Source organism: Vicugna pacos, chromosome 12 (genome assembly GCF_048564905.1).
Source record: "Vicugna pacos chromosome 12, VicPac4, whole genome shotgun sequence".
Taxonomy (NCBI): domain Eukaryota; kingdom Metazoa; phylum Chordata; class Mammalia; order Artiodactyla; family Camelidae; genus Vicugna; species Vicugna pacos.
The window spans coordinates 22,557,939-22,582,365 of record NC_132998.1 but is presented as its reverse complement, the minus strand read 5'-3'; the positions used below and the strand labels follow the sequence as shown (position 1 = coordinate 22,582,365).

At 41.9% G+C, this 24,427-nt stretch overlaps 1 long non-coding RNA gene across 2 annotated transcripts in view; it reads left to right on the top strand.

Annotated features, from left to right (window-relative positions):
* LOC116282633 (uncharacterized) overlaps positions 1–24,427 on the top strand; it is a 199,368-nt gene that overhangs the window by 124,266 nt on the left and 50,675 nt on the right. The window lies entirely within an intron of this gene.

Below are 24,427 nucleotides of genomic sequence, written 5' to 3'. Positions count from 1 at the left end.
TAAAATGACCCTTAAATATTTGGTTTGACCATGTGGATGGAGATGGTACCCTTTATCAAAATAGAGGAACCAGGGAAACAGAAAGTATGGTGCGTATAATTGTGGGGATTCATTTTGCACATATCTAGAGTTTGATGTCTTTATCAGATATCCAGCCAGACTGTCAAATTGGAAGTTGACTATAAATATCTGAAGCTCAAAGGAGGGGTCATGGCTGGAGATAAGTATTTGAAAATCAGCAGCATATTCAGAGACACAAGCATAGATGCAATTTCTCAGAGAAGGGGTATAAACAGGGAAGAGAGCTGAAGACCAAAACCTGAGACTCTCCTACACCAGAGATCAAGGAACAAATGAGAGCCTTGCTGGGAGTGAGAAGTAACCAGTAACCAGGGTGAAAACAAACAAACAAACAACACCCAACAACAATCCAAGAGGATGTGGTGTGATAGAAGCTGAGAGTAGAGAGTGTTTCAAGAAGGAGAGAGAGAAGGGTCAACTGTGTTCAGTGCTTCTGGATGTCTTAGGAGTATGGACTTAGCAGCATGGAAACCACAGGTGCTGGCGACCAGAGCAGTTTTAGTAGAGTGGTGGGAACTGAAGTTAGACTGGAATGTGCTGAAGATTTTGTGAATGGGAGGTGATTAAAGTGCTGACAGCGTGTTTAGAGGTCTTTTGAGACTGTTTGCTCTGAAAGGAAACAGAGAAATGGGGCAATGGTTGAATGGTTGAATGGAGGGTTGTCAAAGGATGATGCTAACACAGCCCTATGAAAATGCTTCAGTAAAGAGAAAGAAATTGGTGATGCACAGAAGAAGAAATGTCCCTAAGAAGCGGAGAGGAGATGGAATCTGAGCACAACTAAAGGGACTTCTTACCTTTTTTAGGTGGAGAGATGATTCTTCTACTATAAAAGCAGGGAAAATGCTTACAGGGGCAGATACATGTGTAAATTCGTAGGTGGGCCATTGGAATGCTAGGGAGTTCCTTTTCTCAGGACAGTATGCCTGGGTGGTAGGAATATGGAGAGGTTTGAGGCAACAGGAGAATGTATTAAATGTTAACACAAAGAGCAGGAAAGCAAGTTAGAGAGCAAATAAGCTAGAACTATCCAGCAGTGATTTGGGGATTTGGGATGTGGAGTCAGGACTTTAAAATAGGTCTTGTTGGTGAGATCTCATCTGGCAACATGGATTCATGCACAGAGGTGGGAGAGAGCTGAGCTTAAGTAAGGTTGGTTGGTTTTGTTTTTTCCTACATTTTGTTTTGCTTTGCTTTATTTTAACCAGAAGAGTATGATAATGGAGAGAGAAAAAAGAGGAGTTGAGGGTGTTTGCAATGATACCCAATGGAATCTAAATTGAATAAAAAAGGGAAGTGACAATATGAAGGATCATGAATAGTGCAAGAGTTGTAGTATAAATGAACAGCAAAACAGTGGGGGGAGAAAAAAAGAGGCGGGACCACCAACATGGAAAGTTGTTACAGTGGGAGGCAGCTGAGTAAGTGAGCTGGAGAGGCAGGAGGTAGGGGTCCAGAGGATGGGTTTCTTTGAAATCAAGGCTTTGGAGGAGGAACGTTGGCTGACAGGACTTGTGTTGGGGGTGGAGGGGAGCACACAGGCTATAAGAAGAGCGCTGCAGCGAGAAGGGAGGCAGCCCACGCCGTCTGGTTCCATCACGCACCTTGTGCTGCTTGAGTTTCAGTCAAATTCACCTGGTGAGATTTAGGCCTACTTTCTAAAACCTAATGAGGTCATTCCGAAGCCCAACTCTAACGTGGCTTTGAGAGTGTCAGATTAAGCTGGGGCTGGCTGGGCGTGCTCAGATGGGGATGTATTTTGCTGCCAATAATAGAAAACTCAACCAACAGCAGCTTAAGCAACTGGATGATTATTTTTCTAATGTGAGGAGTTTGGAGAGAGGTGACTAATGGCCTTGGTGTAGTGCCTCGACAGTGTGAAGGCTGGAGTTTGTGATTCTTTGGGCCTTTTCCTCTTGGTTACAAGGTGGTTGTTGCCTCTTCACACAACACAACTTCTAGGTCAGTTCTCTGCTGAGACCAGGTGGAACCATTTCAGATGCAGAAAAACGATGAAAGAAAAGAGTCAAACTGAACAGTCACCAGGGTCTAGAAATCATCATCATCATCATCATTATTATTTGGAAGTGTTATATGAGTGCAAATGAGTATGAAACTAAAAATATTTCCAATCTGTCATCAGCTGTTTCCCTTGTCCCACACCTCCCCGTTACCCCAAAAGATTTGTGTATAGACATGCACACTGGATTCATCAGAAATCCACAATTTGGCTATCTTTGGGCAAAGAAACTGCTCTCTGCTTATTGTTGAGATTCTAGATAGAAATGTAGAGCTACAGACAGCCAAAGAAATATGCATTTCACCTACAAGGATTTTCCGGCCATTTCTGAAACCTCACTTTAGGCAACCTCCCCCACCACCCATAAATCCTAAAGAATATCAAGTTTCTTATTGGAAGCAGATGGGATGTGTTCAGGAGTTGCCACCTCCATGTCAGTGACTTAAAGTCTAAGTGCTCGGGCATCTGTGGAATTCTGAAATGGATGAATGGGCTAATGAATGGAAAGCAATTAAAATACCACATATAGAACAGTAACGGCCCAACTTCAGAGGGATTATTTAGCCATTTTCAACTCTTCTAATCTTGCTTATCTAAATAAAAATTGTAGCGAGATATTCTATATTTTGTATTGTTTGATCTTTGGCATTTATTATCTTAGAAATATTTGATTTTATTAAATTGTTTAGAAAGATATGATTTCTTAATCCCTTCCTGCTTTATGACTTCATGAAAGTCCATCCTGAGAATTTCTTACTGCTGAATTTAACACTCAGATTAATAAGGTGTATGCCTTCAGTTGAAAGGATGACCTCCCTGTACCCCCAAGTCTTCTGTTAGTAATTGCTACATATAAAATCTATTCTGCACAGAATTTTTTTTTTAAAGCATAGATGACCCTGAAAATAAAATTCCCTAGGAAGGGTCAGAATAGCAAGTTTTCATACCAGTACTGGGCTTTAAACAACTGTTACTTCTCAGGTTCACTGAAGTGAATTTCAGTGGCTCTACGCTTTAGTGTTCGATGCTATCCTGATCTGGCCATCTTGTTCCTGTTGCTCTAAAAAATGCTCTTAATATCAGTTGCCTTCCTGAATTAACTATGTCCCCACTTTCTATTTCAGAAAAAAAAGGAAATAAGAAGAGACAAAAAAAATGGACAAGTTAAATATACATTTATTTTTGACCTTAATGTTGACCAGTGAAGATTCTAATCATTTTCTTATATCTAAAGGGAAAGGGGAGGCTCCTCTGATTTATAATATCCTTCACTTAATAACACTGCTATCTCAAAGGACTAGAGATCAGCTCACCATCAGTATTGTCATTGTCATAAATAATAAAATCTTCAGAAATTGCTGAAATATATGCTTATAATTTCACTTTGATCTCTTTGTCTTTAAGACGTGAGTGACAGCATCTACTTTATGCACCATCACTCAAAAGGAAAATATAAGAGTTCTAGGAGTTTATAACAGAATGACCCACCATGTGGGCAGGATTTATAAGCTAATATGGAAATTCTCCACGAGCACCCAGACTCATATTCCCATTCATTGGCCTGTATCCAGTCTTATGATGCTAGAATGAGTTTAAAGTTCCCTTGCATCCAAAGTTGCAATGGACAGTTTTCACCCTGGTTGAGATGCCATTGGCTTCACTATTTCTCATAGTTTGCTTTATTTTTTAACTACCAGGACTGACTGTGTGGCTCAGGATTTTGATGAGAGATAGGGGATTGAGCTTCTGGGGGGAGAGCAGAGATATGAAGCTTGCTCAGAAATCGAGAAATCAGATGTTAATAAATGACTGAATAAAATTTACTGAGCATCTATTTTCGGCTAGACATGACTCTAAGCACTGGTGATACCACATAAGACAAACTCTTCTTGCATTGTTGTGGCTCTTCTATTGGAAACTTTCCCAAGTCTTGAAAGAATTAAGAAGGTGCAGGAAGGAAGAGAAAAGATTAGTACCTAATGAAAGAAAGGACTTTTGATGTTGCTTTTCTTATCCTTTGACTAAAGGGATTACAAAGGTTACCACACTAGTAGATCAATAGCAAAAACCACACTTTAAAACTACTAATTGCTCTGTACAGGATGCAGGTGTGTCTCTAACAAAGTCTTTAGATTCCTAGAAACAGTTATCACCCAAGAAGACTAATAGGTCCAGTTTTGTTGACAAACCGTTACAACTATTACCAGGTGTTTAGTGCTGTCTTTGAGTTGAACAGCTCAAAACCTAGCAGACTCAGGAAAGTGTTAACAGCTCTCTTCCCACGCTTGGTTGGCATGCCAGATTGGGAGGTGAAAGCCTCTTGGCCTTTCCATTCCTATTAATTCAATTCAGTAATGTTCAATTCATTTAAAATGAATTAAGAATGACTTGTCTTTAGGTGTTTGGAAGCGACTTCATACCCAGTCTGTCCACCAAATCCAGGTCTAGCTGACTTTCTACTGGGTTTTTCAACATGACTATCTCGCAGACGCCTAAAACTCAACAGGCTCAGAGCTGGTTCCCAAACACACTCCTTGTTCGGTGTTCCCTTTCTTGGGGAGTAGAGCACTGTCGTCTCAGATAGCCAAACCTGGAAGACGGGCATCTCCCTCTCCTTCAAGACCTCATCCAATCAGTGCATTCACTTACTCTAAATGTTTATGAGGAGGTAGTCTTCCAGCCACTGGGATGCAGCAATGTGTAAAACAGATAGAATTCCCCACCCTCAAAGAGCTTACGTTCTAGTTAGGGGCAGACAGTAAATGTAATCCATCTAAGAAGGCAGTGAGATTGATGGAGTTAAAGTACAGTGAATGGAGTACTGACTTTAAATTTTTAAAAAGGTATTTGGTCAAGTGACTTTGACAAAAGATCTGAAGACAAGTGAGGATCTGGGGCAGGAGCCTTACAAGGAGAGGACCTGGTGGGACCAAAGCCCTTGAAGCAGGAGTGCGCCTGGCATGTTGGAGGAACAGCTCAGAGACCAGATGGCTGGCTCTGTGAGCAGGAGGAGGTGAAGGACTGGATCGTGCAGGGCCTCACAGGCCGTGGTGAGAACTTTGTCTTTTACTCTTGAGTGAAGTGGGAAGTCGTCAGTGTGGTTTGAGTAGCGGAGTAGAACATGATCTGATATATATTTTTAACGAATCTTTCTGTGGTAACTGATTATAACACATTGAATTAAAAAGAATCTCTGAGTCCTTGTGAAAGTCAAAAGAAGAAAGAGGGGGAGTACAAGGAAGAGAAGGAGGAGGGAGGAGGAGAGGAAGAAGGGCAAGAAGATGAGTGAGGGAGGAAGGAAAAGGGGAAAATAAGGAAGGCAGCATTTTACTAAAATGTCTGCTAAAAAAATGGAAGGCATGAGAATATTTTGAAATCACCATTTTCCCATTTCCAGTGTAATAAATAATCTAGGGAGGATTCTTCATAGATCCTAAAACCAGTGGGTAAAATATTGTTGGGGTAAGATATTTGGAAGGTGCTAAACTTCACCCCCACAATCTTTTACTCATTACAAAGAGGGAAATTTACCTTTCCAGTGGAGAACTCTGGCTGGTCACCACAGTAAGCAAGTGATCAAACAGCACCACTGATATTAGGGTAGTGTGACAGTATGTGCCTCTTGATGTGATGCAATGTGAAGCTCATGACATCTTCTACGAGGAAACTGACAAACGCAGAATGCATGAGACACTCTATATGAAAGAGTGAACATCATTTTTAAAAAAGCAGGGGGATGTTTCTAGATTAAGAGAGACTGAAAAGATATAACAAGCAAATGAATACATGGACCTGACTGGATCCTGGATCAGAAAAAAAAGCTGTAAAAGATATTCTACACTGGTCTATTTTTTTTTCAAGTTTTCTGTATGCTTGAAATGCTCCAAATAAAAAAGTTGACAGGATAGAGCTTCCTCATTCTGGCTTCCATGGAAAGAACAGACTGCAGGGGACAGGGGGAGAGGCAGAGAGGCAGGTTAGGAAGCTGGTGTGATAAGCCAGAAGTAACCTGGTGATGCCTTCCATCTGGGTGGTAGCAGTGGAGGTGCTGGGGAGTGGTCTGATTCTTGGTAAATTTTGAAGTTTAAGCCACATGGATGTGCTGATGGCCTGAATGTGAAGTATATATGAAGAGTCAAGAGTTACATCAAAGTTTTGGATCCAAGAAACAGGAAATGAAGTTGCCATAACTGAAAGTGGAGAGGACCGCAGGTAAAAGGTTTCAGAGGCGGTCGCATATTCAGAGCGGAGCGTGCTGAGTTTGTATCTGTGCTAGGCAGCCCAAGTGGAGCTGTTACATAGGCTGTTGCCTATGCAAGTCTAGAGTTCAGGGAAGTGGGAGCAGATGGCCAAGGACTGTGCCCTTGGGGTGGGGCAGGGGGTCCGGCTCCAGCACTGAGTCTGATCACCAGCACTGTGAACCAGAGCCCAGACTCCATCACCAGGTCCAACCTCCTCTGCTTCCTTCACCTACTCTCCATTCCCTCTGAGTTTACTTTCATTTGGACTCAGTGCCATTTTCCCTTTGGATTGTCAACATAGACTCCTAACTGATCTGCATCCTGCAATCTTACTCTGCCGTCATCAGCTCTCCTTCACACCTCTGCAGATTGTCTCCTGTCACCCTTCCGCTGAAGCCTTCCAGGGCGCCTCCTGTCTATCAGGAGAAAGTCACAGGGCTCCTCAAGGTCTAGCTCCTGGTTTCCCTCTCCGATCTCATCCCTGACACTTTCCCTAGTAATACTCATAATCTGTGCTTTTTCTCTTAATAGCCATCCTCTCTCCTGACTTCTTGCCTTTCGTGGGCCTGTCATTACTGATTTTGTGCACTCTGTGAACACTCCTGTCATTGCACGTGCCATATTTAATCGTCGACTTCCCCCACCACCTCTAAGCTTCTTAAGGTCAGAGGCCTCACCTTAATTCATCTCTCCCCATCTCGATAAGTGGGGCATCTTTATTTATGCAATAAATATTCATTGAATAAATGAATAAATAAAGATTTGCCTTCAGGAATGCTGAAGCTGAGGGTGGTGGCATGCCCTTAATCTGGAAAAAAAAAAAGCTAAATGTTTATTGCATACCTACTGCTATGGTTGGAATATTTGTGTGCCCTCGAATTCATACGTTGAAATCGAATCCCCAGTGTATGGATGGTATTTGGAGGTGGAGCCTTTGGGGGGTGATTAGGTTCTGAGTGGGATTAGTGTCCTTGTAACAGAGCCATGAGAGAGCTCCTTCACCTTGCCATGTGATGTTATAGCAAGAAGGCGACTCTCTGTGAACCAGGAAGCAGGTTCTCACCAGACACTGAATCTGCTGATGCCTTGACCTTGGACTTGCCAGCCTCTAGAGGCTGCCAGTCTATGGCACTTTGTTATAGCAGCCTGCATGGACTATGACACCTATTTTACTTAGGCCAAAAAGGGGGCATTGCAGGTCTTTCAAAATGAGAATTACAAACCAGTCCAGACCAGTTTAATTATAATCCTGCCAAAGGCTCGGAAGAGGTGACCTCGGAAAAGTCCATTTCAAAGCACTGATTACATGCTTCTGGTGTTTCTCCCTCCGTATTAAGACTCTGAGCAGCTGGGTACCACATTACTGAATCTGAAAAGCTACACTATGTTGATCCACAGCAAAAGGGCCTGTGAGTCAGGTGATGATCCATCCATCAGTCATAGGAAACATGAGGCACTGAAAATTTAGTACAAAACCCCAAACCCACAAAACTAGCCACAGTTTCCTATCACAGGGGATGTGACTCATATCTCAGCAGGGGTACACATACCTTATTACAGTCACAAAAGAAAATGTTTCTCAAACAAACCTTTTCCCCCCCGACATCATTTGCACAGAGCAGTAATTTGGTGAAAATCTTTTGAAACTTACAAAGTAATTTATTTCTTTGTGGTTGGTGCATATTGCTATGCTTGGTTCTTACCACAATGACTCTTAATTTAGGGAACAAAATGATGGGCAATTAATCCTTTAACTGTATTCAGCTGAATCCAGAGTCAAATTGAGGCTGGATGGAAAGAAAAGGCCCTTGGCTGACCTAACCTCTGGACCTCCCAGAAAGTGCTCCCACACGCTAGGGATGCCCCCACCAACGACCGTGGCCAAGAGTTCCTAAACTGGCCATCTCAGTCCTGAGTGGACTCCTACAAATGCACTGCTTTTCTTGGTTGTGGATAAGGGAGAGATGCAAAGGAGGGAGGGGTGGCAGAGACAGAATGGGAGAGAGAGATCCCAAAGTACATGTTTAGTATTAATCTGGGTTTACAGCAAAGAAGTTTTAAATACATCTTCAAAGTTGCAGTGAGACTTGGTGATTTTGTTCATAAATAAAGAATAAGAGGAATGAATGAGTGGGTAGTATGGAGGTCTCACTTATACCACCACTCAGTTATTCAGCATTCATTCATCACTTGTCTATTATATGCCAGCAATTTAATAGCAAAAAACTAAAACATGAGTCATACCCTGGAGAGAGCCAGGATGTGGTGCATAAGCTAGCCACATAAACAAGAAATTGTAGCAGCATCATAGAATATTCATAAAAGGTCCCAAAGGGGACATAAAGGATAAAAGTATCTAATTCTGCCTGGAGGTCAGGGGACACCAGTCTGGAGGTGATCTTTGTAAGGTGAGTCTTCCAGAAGTCTTGAGACCTCCTAGAATATGAAACAGAAAGGAACTCCAGGCAGAGGGAATGATGTATGCAAAAGCTCAGAGGTAGAGCATCATGGCTTGATTTCCACATAATGGACTGAGGGGTCACAGCATGTTGAATTCTCATTCCTTTGACCCTGAGGATGTTTTGTAGCTGAAGTTATAAAAATAAGCCTTTAAATGGAAACGGTAACAACATTAATGCATTTTTGTCAAAAAAGCGTTTTCTGCAGTAATTTTCCTGAATCAATTAAACCATTTCTGGTTACTGTATGTTTCCATTTTAAAATTTTACTTAAATTTTCATGGAGATCAATTCTTTCTTCTTTCAGCCAATATTTACAAAATTTGATTAATCAATCAGCTCTTTGATCATAATAATTCTATGGATTCCAGTTTTTGCTAGGGGGGTGAGAGAGAGAGAGAGAGAAATGACTTCAATAGATACAACATCCTTGGGGCAAATTTTGTAAATCAAAATTTTCCTCGGTAGCTTTTTAGTTGTTAATTTTTTTAAGCTGTGTTTTGTGTATGTATGTGTGTTTCATTGAAGTATATTTGATTTACAATGTTGTGTTAGTTTCAGGTGTACAGCAATATGATTCAATTTTACATATATGTATATATACATATATATATTCTTTTTCAGATTATTTTCCATTAAAAATTATTACAAGATATTGAATATAGCTCCCTGTGCCATATAGTAGGTCCTTGTTGTTTACCTATTTTATATATGGTAGTGTGTTTGCTTGTTGATTTTAATTTGTGTTATTTCTTTTACTAATATTCATTAGAAATTGAATAAAAGACACATCCAGACATACCTGGTAAATCAACCAGAAAAACAGAAATTCGTTTTTAATAGTCTGGAATTGTTCTCTTATAGTATTCTAACTTTTTGATAAACCTGTGTTCACTAACAGTCTGTGCTACTTTAGGTCCAAACAACAAATGATAAATGTTGGAGACAAAATGTCCTGCTTCAGATAGAGCCCACCCATGACACGTCATATTCCTGCTGCTTCTGCCTCCAAATGAACCCACGGACCAGCTACAGAATGCCAGATTGCCATTTGGGAATGTTATAATCCCCTAAGACATATTCCCCCAATTAAACAGCATAGACTGCTGGCAAATGGACCCTTTCAGACCAGATCAGTCACCAGTCAGTCTTATAGCAGGCATTCCATCCTTCCTTGGTTCTCTGGATTTGATCCGTAAGTTCCAGGTGCCATTTAAATCGGTACCCTCCTATGTCACACTTTAGCGTAATCTCAGGGTGTCAGATTCAACCCTTCCTTATCATCTGCTCTGTTCAGGCTGTTTTAGTTCATTCGTTTCCCAGGTAACCTTTACAGCTATACCATTTTAAAAATAGAATTGATACTCTTCAGAAGTTATATAGAATTTATAATTTTTAAAAACTAAGATAGATCTTTTTAAATCTCATCATTTCAAGGATTATCACCTTAATATATGATTAGATTTTCATAGACAGGATCTCCTAACATTTAGCATGCTGATTAGTTATGTAACTAGTCATTAAGAAAGGTTTTCAGTGAAGTGAAATATCCTTCCTCAAAGTGAATCTGCAGCTCATAAAATAGTGGCTCAAGATGTCAGGATTTTACAGCACAATAGGATATATTTGTACTTGTTCTTACTAGAGAATCAGGTCTAATGTTAGAAGTCCAATTAATTCTATTTTCACTTAGAATTCTTGACCTAAGGACATTCTCATGCCTTCATGTTGGGGTTATGTATTAGGAGGAAAACACCATCAGAATTCATTAGATCTTTTTTTTCTCCTTATTGCATTTAAAGATAAATTGCAGGCATCTCTTGCTCTCAGACCTCACTGCTTTCCTACATACCCCACACCATGTACCAAATGTCTTGAGACTGATGGCCCCTAATGCAGAAAGGGCTCAGGGCTCACAGTTAATTAGTCTAACAAAAATACTTCATATAACTTCCTTTTCTTAATAGTCTCCATTTAAACAAAACAAAACAAAAATCAAACTTTCTTCTTCAAAGTGTTGTTAGACTTTATCTAATAGTCTTAAAACCCTTAGGAAGAAAAAGAGAGAAAAGAAACTAATTGATAATTTTCCAAATCACACAGCATGGCTGTATCTACATTTTAAAAAGCCTTTCCTAATTAAAGAGCTAAAGGATATGTTGGTATCTGTATGTTAATTAAAAATGTGAACACTGACATCTTTCAAAATGGCCTATCTTAGAGTTGGAATGGCACTAGGAATTTCACTGTTGTATGTTTCCTTTTTGCTGCAGAGGGAGGTTCTCACTGATCATTCTCCTGGGAGCAAAGATGGGAGAAGTTTTGCAAAGGTGACCATGGCATTATGTAGACGTTTACATAAACACACAAACTCTGTGTGTGTGTGTGTGTGTGTGTGTGTTGGGAGAGGGAGTTTGGGGTGGTAGTGAGGAATGGAGAATAGTTCTTATTTCTTCTACCTGGCCCAGCCAGTAACTTGACTGTCGACAACTCATCTTTTATCTGCAAGGCTCTCAGGGGCAAGAAGGGTATTTGCAGTTCATGCCCATATGAGCTGGAAAGGAGCAGCAGGCACAGAAACTTCCCAGGCAGCTCAGCTTCTCCCCTCAGCCTCTGCTTAGGTAATCACTTCATGACACTATTTTAAAATTACTTCTAAGATATATATTTTTAAAAATTCAACTTCTCTGACATCAATGGCACCTTACATTTGTTGAGATGTAGTAGCTTAAGCCAAAATGAGGACTTCGTTTTTCCCACCAGTGATTGCTTCTGGTCAATGGTGTGGGAGGGGAAACTTTCTTAGGCCCCCATAGATGTTTTTTCACTCTTAAAAGGGGGCTCAAGAAAGCTGTTTTCCCCCTTCTAGCTTAAGGACTTATGTGCCATCATTATCTTGTGATTATAAGGAAAACAGCCCTGAGAACCAAAGTCGACAGGCTGAGCAGGGCAGAGTAGAACTATGGGGAAAGTTGGGGGTTTCATGATGCTGTTTAATGATCTCTGGACCTACCAAAGGTGAATCAGTCTTTCTCCGTCTGGACTTCTTCATATGTGTACAATAAATCTCTTCATTTAAAAATTCTTTGAGTTAACTGGCGACTAAAACCATCCTGATAGGCATGAAGATAACGGTGAGATAAATGCACCTTCGGAAAGTCCATCCGGTGGCATTGTGGAAAGGGCCCCTGGACGGGAGTTAGGGGAGGTGGGGGGTGTCAGCTTGCACGACTGCCAGCAGGCGCTGGTATTGATCAGGTGACTAACTCTCGGGGCTGTGGTTTTCTCATTTCTAAAATAAAAGACCTCCAAGTTCTCTGCCAGTTCTAAAATAGTTGTTTCTTGAGTGTGTCTGGACCAAACTCTTCTGTTATATTTGAGTAAGAGGGGAGCTCAGAGGGCTTATATGCTGACCTGAGGTTTCTTCAGTAGACAGTGCCCAAAGCTTACCTCTGATTTCTTGACTACCAGCCCAGCGTCCTCTTCTGTTTATGCCTCCCGGCAAAGGCATTTATTAGAACATAGACGATTCATACCAAGGCGTGAATTACTTAGAGATTGCACTAGTCAGAGTCCTTTGGTTGAAAGAGACAGAAACTCAACTCAAAATAATTCAAGCCAACGTATTGGTGTACGTGACTGGGAAGTCCTGGGATTAATTTGGCTTCGCAGATGGCCGGTTCTGAGAGTTCAAACGTTTCTCTCTTTCTCTTTCTCTTTCTTTTTTCTTTTTTTCTGAAGCCAATTCATTCTTAATTAAGATCCCTCCACACAGTGGGAAAGATGGACATTCATAGCTGCAGGCTCATATTGTCCTCACAGCTTAGAGGAGTCACCTCCCTTGGTGGGGGCATGTGTTGTTTGCTCAACAAACTTTGGGAAGAAGAAGTCACACCTGTTCTAATCCATATGATGGACGTGGGGGGCAACTCCCTCTCCCACCTAGGGAGGGAGGGTGGGATGCTTTATCAAGCTGGCCAGTCAGACTGTTCCATTCTCCTGGCCACGAAGACTGTCTTAGGGAGAAGCCATTTCAGGCACCCTCACAAGGAAGGCAGGGATTTGAAATGAAGTAACCTAGCGATACTTTGCGAAGAGGCTGGTAGTAATAAAAATACCAGCTTGCCTCCCTCTAGATAACCAATATAAGTCAATCCTTTGGAGGGTACTTGTGAGATAGGCTTTGACATTTCTGCTTTGATAATTTTGAAATTTATCAGAGTAATTTTCCATTCGATTGAGGCTTTTTCTCCTCCTCAGAGCTCAGGTCACGGCTAATGACCTTAATGATTTTGAATCGTTGTTGAGGTGGTTTAAAAGCAGAGCCTCTCAAACTTGAGCCTATGTCAGAATTACCGGGAGAGCTTGTTAAAACATAGACCACCGGCCCTTCCTCCAGGGCTTCTGAGTCAGTGAGTCTGGGGTGGGGCCTGAGAATCTGCATTTCCCAGGGACCTTGCTGCTGGTCTAGGGACCCCACTTTGAGAACCACTGCCCTAGAACATTCATGGGGGTTCTCACACATTTAGACATGCGTATCATTATTACGGAAGAGGAGTCTTCTAAATATAAGGTATTATATTTATTGTTACAAAGAAAGACTACTGTTGTTTCTCACTGTAGGCATAGGATAAAAGTTAGAGTCAACTAGGTGTCATTTTGGAATTAGGGTTTGAAGAGAGACTTCCAATTTGGACTTGTCAAAGCACATACCTGCAAATCCTTCAGCGTGCACAGAAATCACTTTATGAAATCATCTTATTAAAACAGATTCTCCGTCGGGGTCTCCGGGAAGAGGCCTGAGAGTCTGCGTTTCTGGCAGGCTGCCTGGAGTGAAGCTAACCCACATAAACAAGGCTTGCGCGTATAAATTCTTGGGAAACAAAAGATTTTCTGCGTCTGCAGTCCCAGCCCTGAAACATATGCCTATGGGTGAAAAGATGGCTTTCTCAGACTGAATTAATGGATTATCTGGAAGTGGCCCATCCCTTTCCTGCACTGTACTCTCCTGGAGGGCTGGCCTCAGGAAACACATTTCAGCCTTTCTCTTTGGCGGCTTAGTTCCGATTTCCCAACGTTGAGTTTAGGTAGACTCTTGCTGTGACACATAGAATTTAGACTGAAATCCTAACCTTCCAAACACTTTGTCATTGAAGAATCTAGATGCTGTGGAAAATACGTTCAAGTTCTCTCGTGACTGTTTGCCGTTTACACATGTCCAGACGGCTTTATTTTTTAATTAGCTTAGTTCAAGCTGTACTGAAAGCCCTCTTTGCCCTCCAGTGGCCATGCCCACTACAGCTCTGGTAGCTGCTTCTTTCTCGCCAATTCCTACACCATTCTTGGGAGGTAGGGGGATAGCTCAAGTGGTAGAGAGCATGCTTAGCACACACAAGGTCCTAGGTTCAATCCCCAGTAACTCCATTAAAATAAATAAATTAAATATATATATATATATATGTATAAATTAAATACAAACACACACACACAAATGTGCCTACTCTGGCCTCTTAATTTTACTCTTGTCTTTTGAGAACTTCTGTTTTTGGTTATTATCTCCAAAGGGTAAAGAAGCTGGGTTTCTCTAAGAATAGTGTTTATACAATCTGGGATCAGACTTGAATTTTCAATCAAATCCTTACTTCCTCACTCAGTGACCCACGGTGGCTCCCTAGTGCTGCCACATCAAATGTGTACTCCTCTGCCTGCATGTAAAAGCAATGCCTGTGATCTGATAACTAGCAGGCTCTGGATTTTTACAAGCATCTCTTCTAATAGAGACCGGGACCTCCAGTATCAAACTAGTAATAATGTAGCAGTGGCCAGCCTAGTGCAGTGTTCCTCTTGAGCAAAAAGCTGCATAATTTAAGAGAAGGGCTCAATGGGATTCTCTGTCACAGAGCTGGAGCTGGCCATCCTTTCTTGAAAAGTCCTTGGTTCTTTTATATTAATAAGAAACAGGCCAAATTCTTTCATCAATTCCTTGAGTGAATGAAAATGTTCCACTTCAACCGACCAGGGATGCCTCCCTTAGCTTATAATAAGTGAATGGGAGTTGCACAAAGGCCAATGAAACTCCACTACATCCGATCTTGTGATTGTTAATATCTATGGATATTCCGTTCCATGTTGAACGCAATTTCATGTTGAATCACTTCAGGAAGTCCAGGCATTCTCATTACACATGGGTGAGTGTGTTTCCTCAAGGAGGTGCCGTGCTTGGCATCTCCTAGATGAGTGTGAATCACTACTCCGTCTGGCTGCTATACAAGTACACATTGTTTTATTGAATAAGAGGGTAAAAAGTCACATAAAACACTGCATACTACAAATGTCTGGGGAATAATTTGACTTGTCTTGGCGCAACTTAATTTACACATTGGACTTCTAGAAAAAAAAAAAAAAGAACATCTCTTCCATAAATACAGCTTAGTCTGGGCACGTAAACCAGGAATGGCTTTGATTATTTTTTTTTTTAGTTGAATTCCTCTTGCCATTTTTTTGAATTACATTATTTTTAAGATAAAACTACTTGAAGACAGGGAGAAAATTAAATAGAATGAAAATAGGGTGGAAGGGGCTTACTGTAGTAGGCAAAATAGAAGAAAAAGAAAAAATAATTTTTTTCTCAGACTTCTAAAACATAACCATTTATTCCCAACTCTACTGAATAGAACATACTTCCTTCTTTGAAGGGCTGAAAAAGTTTTCCCCAAACTTCTCATTTTTAGCTGTACTTAAAGTTTGACATATTGTCTCCAGAAAGAAAATATAATGAACTTGTAGTTCCAGCTCAGACAACACCCAGGGGATATTGCTTTAAACAGGATGCTCATGCTGGTTTTGTAAATTCTGCTTGTTCTCGGCGACGTCACCATCTTTGGAATTTTGTATACGTCAGAATGTTTGGATACATACTGCATGCAGAGATCCTGATTTGAGCATTTGTATTAGTAAAGGGGAAAATTAGACTATAACTAGAACATTATCTGGACATTTCCAAATATCACATGCATTTGTCCTGAAATACCCAACTGAGCATGCTAGAATGTCTTCTGAGGGGAAATCTGAGTACCTTGAAACATTTACAAGTGACTAATGGATATGGATATATATGGATCTGGTCTGAATTGGTTTCTACATTGAGTCAGAATTAAGGAAAAAGGAGAGACAGACCCAAAAACCTGTTCTGAAGCTGTTCTTGATTCCCCATCCCCTGAGGTTAAAGGAAGCCTTGTTGTCACCTGGGGTTCTGCTGTAGAGCGGAATTGTAGGTATGAATTTCAACGTTTCCTTTATTTCCCATACATTTTGAACTTTGCTTTCAGTATTTCAGTGCGTGTTTTTATTTCTACACATCAATTCGTTATAAGCTCTAGCTCTTTTTTTAGAAGGGAATTTAACAGCAGACTAGAGTTTTGCTGTGGTTTCATAAAGTGCTAATTTTTTCTGAGATATCCTTTGGGTTGTAGATGGTTCCAGCTCACATTGTCCCATCAGGTCAGTCTGCCGGCACCCTGCTTTGGTGAGCACCAGGTCTCGGTCCCAGCCCCTCTGTGTCACCTCATGGCCATTTTCCTTGTCCTCCAGGCAGTGAGAACCCATCTTTCTCCCTCTGACTCTAAGGTGTCTCCCTCATCTGGCTGAAGTCTCTCCCTCTTCGGACTCTCTCCTCTTGCATGTGCTGAGGCTTAGAAACAAGACCCAAGAGGCAAGGAAGCCCAGCCCCGGACCTTCTACCTGCTTGAATGCAGGGAGAGAAAATGGAAAATATCTCAAAATATGAAACTGCCACATATTTTTGTTTGTTTTTAGGCTCTTCAATTCCTGAATCTGCACCATAATATCTGATTTTTCACAACATGACTCAGATATGAAGGGCTTGTGGGAAGCCAGCTTGCCATCACGTTGGTTAAGAAAGATGGACCTCACATATGTGGACTTGAAGTTGAAGAGTAGAGTTTGAATCCTGCCTCTTACTGCTCAAGTATCATGATGAGCAACTTTCTTAATGTTCCTCCTCCTCGTTCCTTTTCCTTCATCAATCCTTCCCCGACTGTCTTTCACCTAGAGCACCATAAAAATCTCCTAACTAGCCCCTTGTTTCCAATATTACCCTCTCCAGTTTATCATCTATCTGGATCACATATACAAATATGGGCACCTGAGGTCCTTGATCAGAAACCCTCCACTGGCTCCCTGTTGGCCAAAGGGCAAAGTTCAAAATTCATTGCCATCCATGATCAGCCTTTTCATGCTTCTCAGTGGCAGATACTCCCAGTTGTCTTGTAAATTTCATTCTATCTTTTTTTATATTAATATACCATAAATTTTTAACTGAGCACATTGTTCACCATAACAGAATCTGTTAGAAGTCTTTAGTGGTAGATGTGGCCACGTGACTAGTTCCGACCAATGACTTATAAACAGAAATGTTCCGTGGCAGCTGCTAAGAATCTCCCCTGAAAGACAGCTGGCTTATGCTTTTGTTTCATTTTTCTTTTCTTTTCCTTCTTTCTGCTGCTCACAATGTGGATGTGATGGCTAAATCAGGAGTGGCCATTCGGACCAGAAAGAGATCTTGGAACTAGAGGCCAGGTATGGAAAAAAGGTCGAATGAATCTTATTTCCTGAAGACATTATTTCATCAACCCACCATACTAACCCAGAACCTTCTTCTTGTTCCTCACTGGTCACGTATCCCCAAGGAGAACACTCTCCCATCTTATCTTCCTTCGTTCTGTACTCACAACCACGCTGGACTGTTTGCTTTTCTTGAATTCATCATATAATTCCTTGCTTCCGTGCCTTGCCACTTGCTGTGTCTGTTTGATGCTTTATCCTTCCAGCAGATTTCTTCTTATTAAGACCCACTGCAAGAATATCCTCTTTTGAAAAGACTATTCATTCAGTTGGGCAAATTTGGTCATTCTTTCTTTTTGTCATCATTCTGTCTAGAGCATCGGCCTAAAATAGTGCTCATCACATGACACTGTCAATGTTTTCCTCACCTATTTATTCTACCGAACAGTGAACTCCTTCAGGTCATGACTAGGTTTTTTCCTTCTTTGTATTTCCAGTGCCTCGCATACATTTGGGTCTAAAAGTAAAATTGTTGAATGGGTGAACAATTGAATGAAATCCTGTGAACTTCCATTTTCTCACCTGTAAAGTGACAATAATCATAATTCCAACCCTATAGATGCTTTCTGAGAATTATATGAGATGAGAAAGGAGAAGGTTCTTTGTAAACTCTAACACCTTATCCAAAATATCAAAATATTGTGTGTGTATGCAAATTTCTACTATGTGGTCAATCATCTTGCACAAATATGTTTATAGAATCCAGGGCTGCTGACCGACTTTACACCTACAGGAAATGGAAATAAAGGGTGAATCAGAAAGAGGACCCACTTCTGATATTAGCCATGTAGAAGTGAGCAGTATGGCCAAGCGTTCTTACATCAATTTCATTTCTGTTGCTAGATAGTTTGGTATATTAGAGCCCACTTATCCTACAAACGCTTAGCTCTAAGTCATGTCTTCAGCCACTGAATGAACATAGCTCCTTGCAAAGTAGTTCTACTTAAAAGGAAAATAAGACCTGGCAAGTGGCTTCCACTTGCTGAGATCACTTCTAGAACACAGACTAGGCATATGAGCCAAGAGCTCAGGACATGTAGTCTCCTGATGCCAGCCGCTCCAAGAGAACATGGCACAGTCAGAGCTGGAGCCAGAGCAGAGCCAGAGGTAGACTATGCTCTTGTTTTTGCCCTTTTAACCTAGGCAGCCTGGGAACTCTGGGCATCCTTTGGAGAAGGTGGATCCTATGGGACAATGGGACTGTTCAGCTCACGCTCACTGCTCTCTTGGGACTTGTGTCCTAAGCTTGGCATCCTCATGAAGCCGTTAACCAGAGCCACTGTGTGGTGCCGATTCTGCTGTGCTTCTTCAGCCGGCCCTCAATCCTTGCTTTGGTCCTCGAAGACTTCCCAGCACCAAGATCTCATGTCTGGGAGTCTAAAAGCCCCCTTTTACAGCAATCAGTTTGCTCTCACCACTCCCATGGAATCCAGTCTTGTTTTTGCCTGTAAGTTCCTGTCTGGGGGGTAGGGTGGGGTGGGGGTTGAGAGTGGATAGGTTTAATGTCACCTCTTATATTACGAATCGATGACATAGGCTTTTAAAGCCCAAAGTATTTGTAAGATCTCCTTTTAAAAATCTAGAAGATTTAACTACCTTCACTCTCCTATTTAAACTGATTTCAGAAGGAAATATAGGGTTCAAAGTGAAGTTCAGGCTCTTCTCCTCTGTGTATTTGCAAATGCACAAAGCTGGGTCTGTTATGTCCTGTCTGAAAGGCTATCTATTTGTACAGCTTTATGCATCTCTTCACAGAACACCCATGAAGTTACAGCTCATATTTCTGCTTTAAATATTCGATCTTTTGGCTTTAAACACCCATAAGGGTTATTTGTCAAAACGGATCTTAAACCTCGCCCCACAGCTCTGCAACAGATCTTTAAAGTAATGTTGTAGGGGTGGGAAGGAAAGGGTGGGGGAGACGGGAAAAGTCAGCCATTCAGCAAGCATTTATTGAGTGCCAAGTACGTGCAGCGCATATGGTGTCTAGTAATAGGTGCTGGGAGGGGGATAAAACAGAAATGGAATGCGTGTTCTTGCCCTCAAGATGAAGGAGACAGAAATATAGGCACTGTCAATCCAATCCTGGATCTAGACATTTTAACCTTGTTTTCTAGAGATGTTTGAATGGAGAGCAGGGGCCAGCAACCCGGGGCATGTAGGAACATTTTAGCAGCAGGTGCGCATGCGTGTGTGTGTGTGCATAAGCATTAGAGAGAGGGAAGAAAGAAAGAAATGAAGGAAGGAAGGAAGAGGAAGAAGAAAGAATCTGTGAGCATAGGATGGGACTGAGACTGGAGAAAGAATCTTGCCCTGTATGGAAGGTCCTTTCTTGTTGTATTTTCTCAACCATCTTCTGACCCAAGATGCCTTTTGTTAGCTTTCTGAGACCCCAGCAGCAAGTTCCCATGTTCCCTTCTTACAGCCATGCGTGTGTTCCCACCATCTTCCTGATCCTTGGGATCCAGGCTTCATAGTTTTCCAGACTTGTGTTTCTTTAGGTCTTATATGAAGATCAACTTGCCTTGCTCCTTCCAACCATTCACTTCTACCATCAGCCTCTATGCTTCTGAACTGTATTGTGGCCAGACTGTTGGAAAAACACCTGTGTGAACCCAGGAGGACTGTCTCCATGTGCTCCACCACATGTGGCCTCCCTTATCCCACCCACAGGAGGCCTGGCCACCCTGGTCCTCGTGCTGTGAGTGGAGACATGGAAACCACTGCAAGGTATGGCTGAGCCCTTAGAAGAGCATGCAGAGTAGTGAAGAGTCAGGCAGGCTTGTCTTTGAATCCTGCGTCCACTATTAACTACTCTAGAAAAACCACATCAAGCCTCAGTTTGTCCATCTGTCAAATGGAAACTCTCTCACATTATTATGAGAGTCAAATGAATTAATGCCTAGAAAGTGCTTAGCATAGCATAAGCACTCAATAAAAATTTTGGCTGGCATTATAACATTCATATAGTTTTCATTACTGTTTATGTGTCTGCCCTGAGACTTTCCTTTTAGGCCTAAGCTAACATTTGTTCTGTCCTACAAAGTCGATGACTAAGAGGAAAGCAGGAAATGTGACTTACTCTATCCATTAAACAAGCTTTTTTTAAGTGCTGACTGCATTGCCAAGTACTGTATCAATCCCTCCCTCCCACCTCCCTTTCTTCATCCTTCCACAAACATTTATTGTGTCTATGAGGTGCCAGGACCCAGTCTTCAGAGCAGCCCCTTAATGTAACTGTTACCAATTCCATCCTACTGATAAGGAAACTGAGCTTCAGAGAAATCGCTAATTGTGAAGATTTGAACCCAGGTCCTTATGGACGACGAAATACCATCAGTTCTTCCTTCGTCATTGATCTTGCGCTCATCTGTTTCCTTTTACCTCCCACGAACTCACCTTGAGTCAGACCTGCATTTCTTTCTGGTCAAATTAGTGCTATAGTTTCCTAACCATTCTCTTTACTCAACTTCCAGCTAAATTCTCTGCCCCAAACCAAACGTATCTCCCCAACCATTCATCTCTCCATGGTCTAATGCAGTAGTTCTGAAGCAACTGAAAATCAAATGATAATGGTGTTCCATTCATTTACAGGAAAAGAAATGTTTATTTCTTAAAATAAGTATTTAACAGTTAATATTTTAAATCTCTCCCCCTGAAGTTTTTTTCTTGAACTTTTGTCCTGATCATCAGCTGATACAGAGTGATTTCATATTGCCTGAAAATACTATGGTTTCTAGGAACTCTGTCATTTGTCGATTTGAGGTTCACAGTTGTAGATGATAAGTGCTACAATGAAGTCAAGACCCCTAAACTCTGTCCCCAGGTCACATTTCTACTTCTGTTTAATCCAGTATCCTTCCTTACACGCAGTGGGTTGAAATTCAAAGCTGGGCACACGAGAGTATGAGAGAATTTAACCCCGCTCGCCACGCACCAATCCACGCATCACTCACAGAACGCACTGTGCTACAGAGCATTCCTGTGCTTTGCTCCTGCAGGGGCCCTTGCTCCCAACTTCTTCCTTTCCTCTCCTTTTTATCACGTTTTCAAAGTAGTTAATATTTATGGAATGCTTCTGATGCTCCAGACACTTCCCGAGGGCATTACATGGATTAACTCATTTAAGCTTCCCAGTATCCTCTGTTGGGGGGATCTTAGCAAGACCTCTTTTTGGGCTTCAGTTTCTGAATTTGTAAAATAAAAATTAAAATAACACTAAACTAATAGGATTATTGTGACGGTTAAGTGAGTTCATATTCATATTGCCTAGGACATGGTAAGCACTCAGTGAATATTAGCCGTTATTATTATTATGCCATCTTGCAGTTGTGGAAGTGAACGTTTATGTTGATTAATGACTGACTAGTCACCGGTAAAGCCAAGATGTGGACTTGGCTGGGTCTCTCAAACGCTCGACTCCACTAACCTCTTTGCTCTTTTTCCTACCCTCTCAAATATCCTCCTGCCCCCCTAGGAAGTCTTGGTCACTCATTTGTGGTCCTGACATCTCCCCTGAACACATCGTGTTATGGAGCATAGTGCACACTCATGTAAGACCTTTAATAGGTGACATAATTTCCTTCTTTGTTTCCATTATATTAACAATTTGGGACAGACCAATGCAAATGATATAACTTTTCCATTTCCTGTTTGTGTTAGGGCCCCCTAGGACCTCCTGCAGGTTCGGTGATTTGCTAGGAAAACTCACAGGACTCAGCATAGAGTCATAGTCATAAATAAGATTTATTATAGCAGAAGGATACAAAGCAAAATCAGCAAAAGGAAAAAGTCACAGGGCAAACCCTGGAGGAAGCCAGGCACAAGCTTCCAAGAGTCCTCTCCCAGTGGAGTCACATAGGATGTGCTTCATTCCTCCAGTGACAAAGGAATGACAACACATGAGAATTGCTGTCCGCCAGGGGTGCTCATTAGAGACTGGGTGCCCAGGGCTTTTACTAACAGCGGATCACGTAGGCACTCTCCACCAAGCATGTAATTGAATTCCAGATTGGGAATTCCTTTTTTAAATTCTTTGTGGGAATGATAAAAGCAGTTGTTCGGCATGAACCACATTGGTCATACAAACAGTGTAGGCACGGTGAGTCAGTCTTATCAGTTCTGTGGATTGTGGGAACCCTCCTGTGATGGTGAATTTTAAGGGTCAACTTGGAGGGTGCTTTTGGATGAGATTAACATTTAAATGCATGAATTCTGAGTAAGTGGACTGACTTCCATAATATGGGTGGGCCTCATCCAATCAGTTGAAGGCTTAAATAGGACAAAAAGTTTGGCCTCTCCAGTAAAAGGGAACTCTCAAGCAGACTACCTTTGGACTTCAGCACTCCTGGAGCTCCAGCCTACTGGCACACGTTGCAGATTTTAGACTTGTCACCCTCCATACTCACATGAGTCCAGTCCTTATGATATATCTCTTTCTGTCTATATATACACACACGTATCTTTTTGGTTCTGTTTCTCTGAAGAAACCCAACAAATCCAACTTTCCAGATGCCAGTCCAGGATCAACCTTGCCAGCAGATCTTCTTAAGGTTAGCAGACTCAGGACGGCTATGTTAACTCTGTTCTACACACTACTAACTTTTGTAGCTGCAGAAGCCACAAGGTGGTAATACCAGGAAGCAGCAGAGCCCACGAAAAATAAGAAACTATAAGGTGGAAATAAAGTGATAGAGAGAAGTTGGCTGGTGGTGGCAGAGACGTGGAAGCAGCACACAGACTCCTGGAGTGGAGGCTTCATGTAAAAGTGGAACATCCAAATAGGAAACAGGAGGTGTTTGTAGCTGGTGGTGGCAGAATAAGCAGGTAACAAGACACTGCTCTATTCCACAAAACCTGACTACAGAATTGTGGTTTGTGATGGATTAAAGACAGCCAGAGATCCTTTGCCACTCCTTACATGAAGATGTAGAATCTATGTCCTCTCTCCTTGAGTCTGGGGTGAAATGTGATTTGCTTTCACCTGTAGGACACCACAAAGTTGACATTGTGGTTGTTCTAGGCATGAGCCTTCAGAAGGCCTGGCAGCTTCTGCTTTTGTGATTTGGGGAGCCATGAGCCCCATGTCATGAAGTTCATCTACTCTGCTTGGAGAAACCTGGAGAGAAAGAGAGAGACCGAGAGAAATGCCCAGCCAGCCCCCAGCTGTTCCAGCCGTCCCAGCTGAGGTTCATGAATCTAAGTGATGTCATTCCGGATGTTCCAGCCCAGTCTGAGATTCCAGATGACAGCACCTGGCTGTGTGACCCCAGGCAAGACCAGCAGAAGAATCACCCTGCTGAGCCCCACTCAAATTACAGAGTCATGAGCAAATAACAATAAAATGTTGCGACCCTAAACCTCACTCTGTTAGGATGGTTTATTTCACAGCAATGGCTAACGGATATGATGAAGTGGCAGAAGAAGTCTGAGCACAGTGGCTTCATTGTCATGCTGGGGCACCGGAGGGAAAAGCAGATGTCTGTGGCTGGGGCAGCAGGGTGTCTCCATGAGACCTGACACAAGGCGCTCGTCTCCAGTTTCCACTGTTTCACAACCCTGACGTGTGTCACTTCACAAAGGAAACAGTCTGTACCCTTCTGAATTAAGCCTTCCCCGAGAATCTTTTCCAGACCTCCCCAACCCTCAAACCGAAGTTTGTGAACAGTTGATTGAGATCCCATGCACGATGAGTCATGTTTGTCTTCGGAATGCCTATTGCCTTAGTGGAGATCTTAGATCATCGAAAGCCCCACGCCCTGGAACTCGTTTCTTCACTCGGGAAGCCAACGTACAGTGTACAACTTCATCGCAGGCAAAGATTCTCAGCATCGGCCTGCATATGTAAGTGTAGGATGCCAAATTGGTGAGTCCAAAAATGTAACTGCTTCCCCCCAAGGCCAGTCTGACTGATTTTATTTTTGACAGAATTAATAGGTCAGGGAGTTGTAGCAGAAACTGGACCCATGACCAATTGCTGCAAA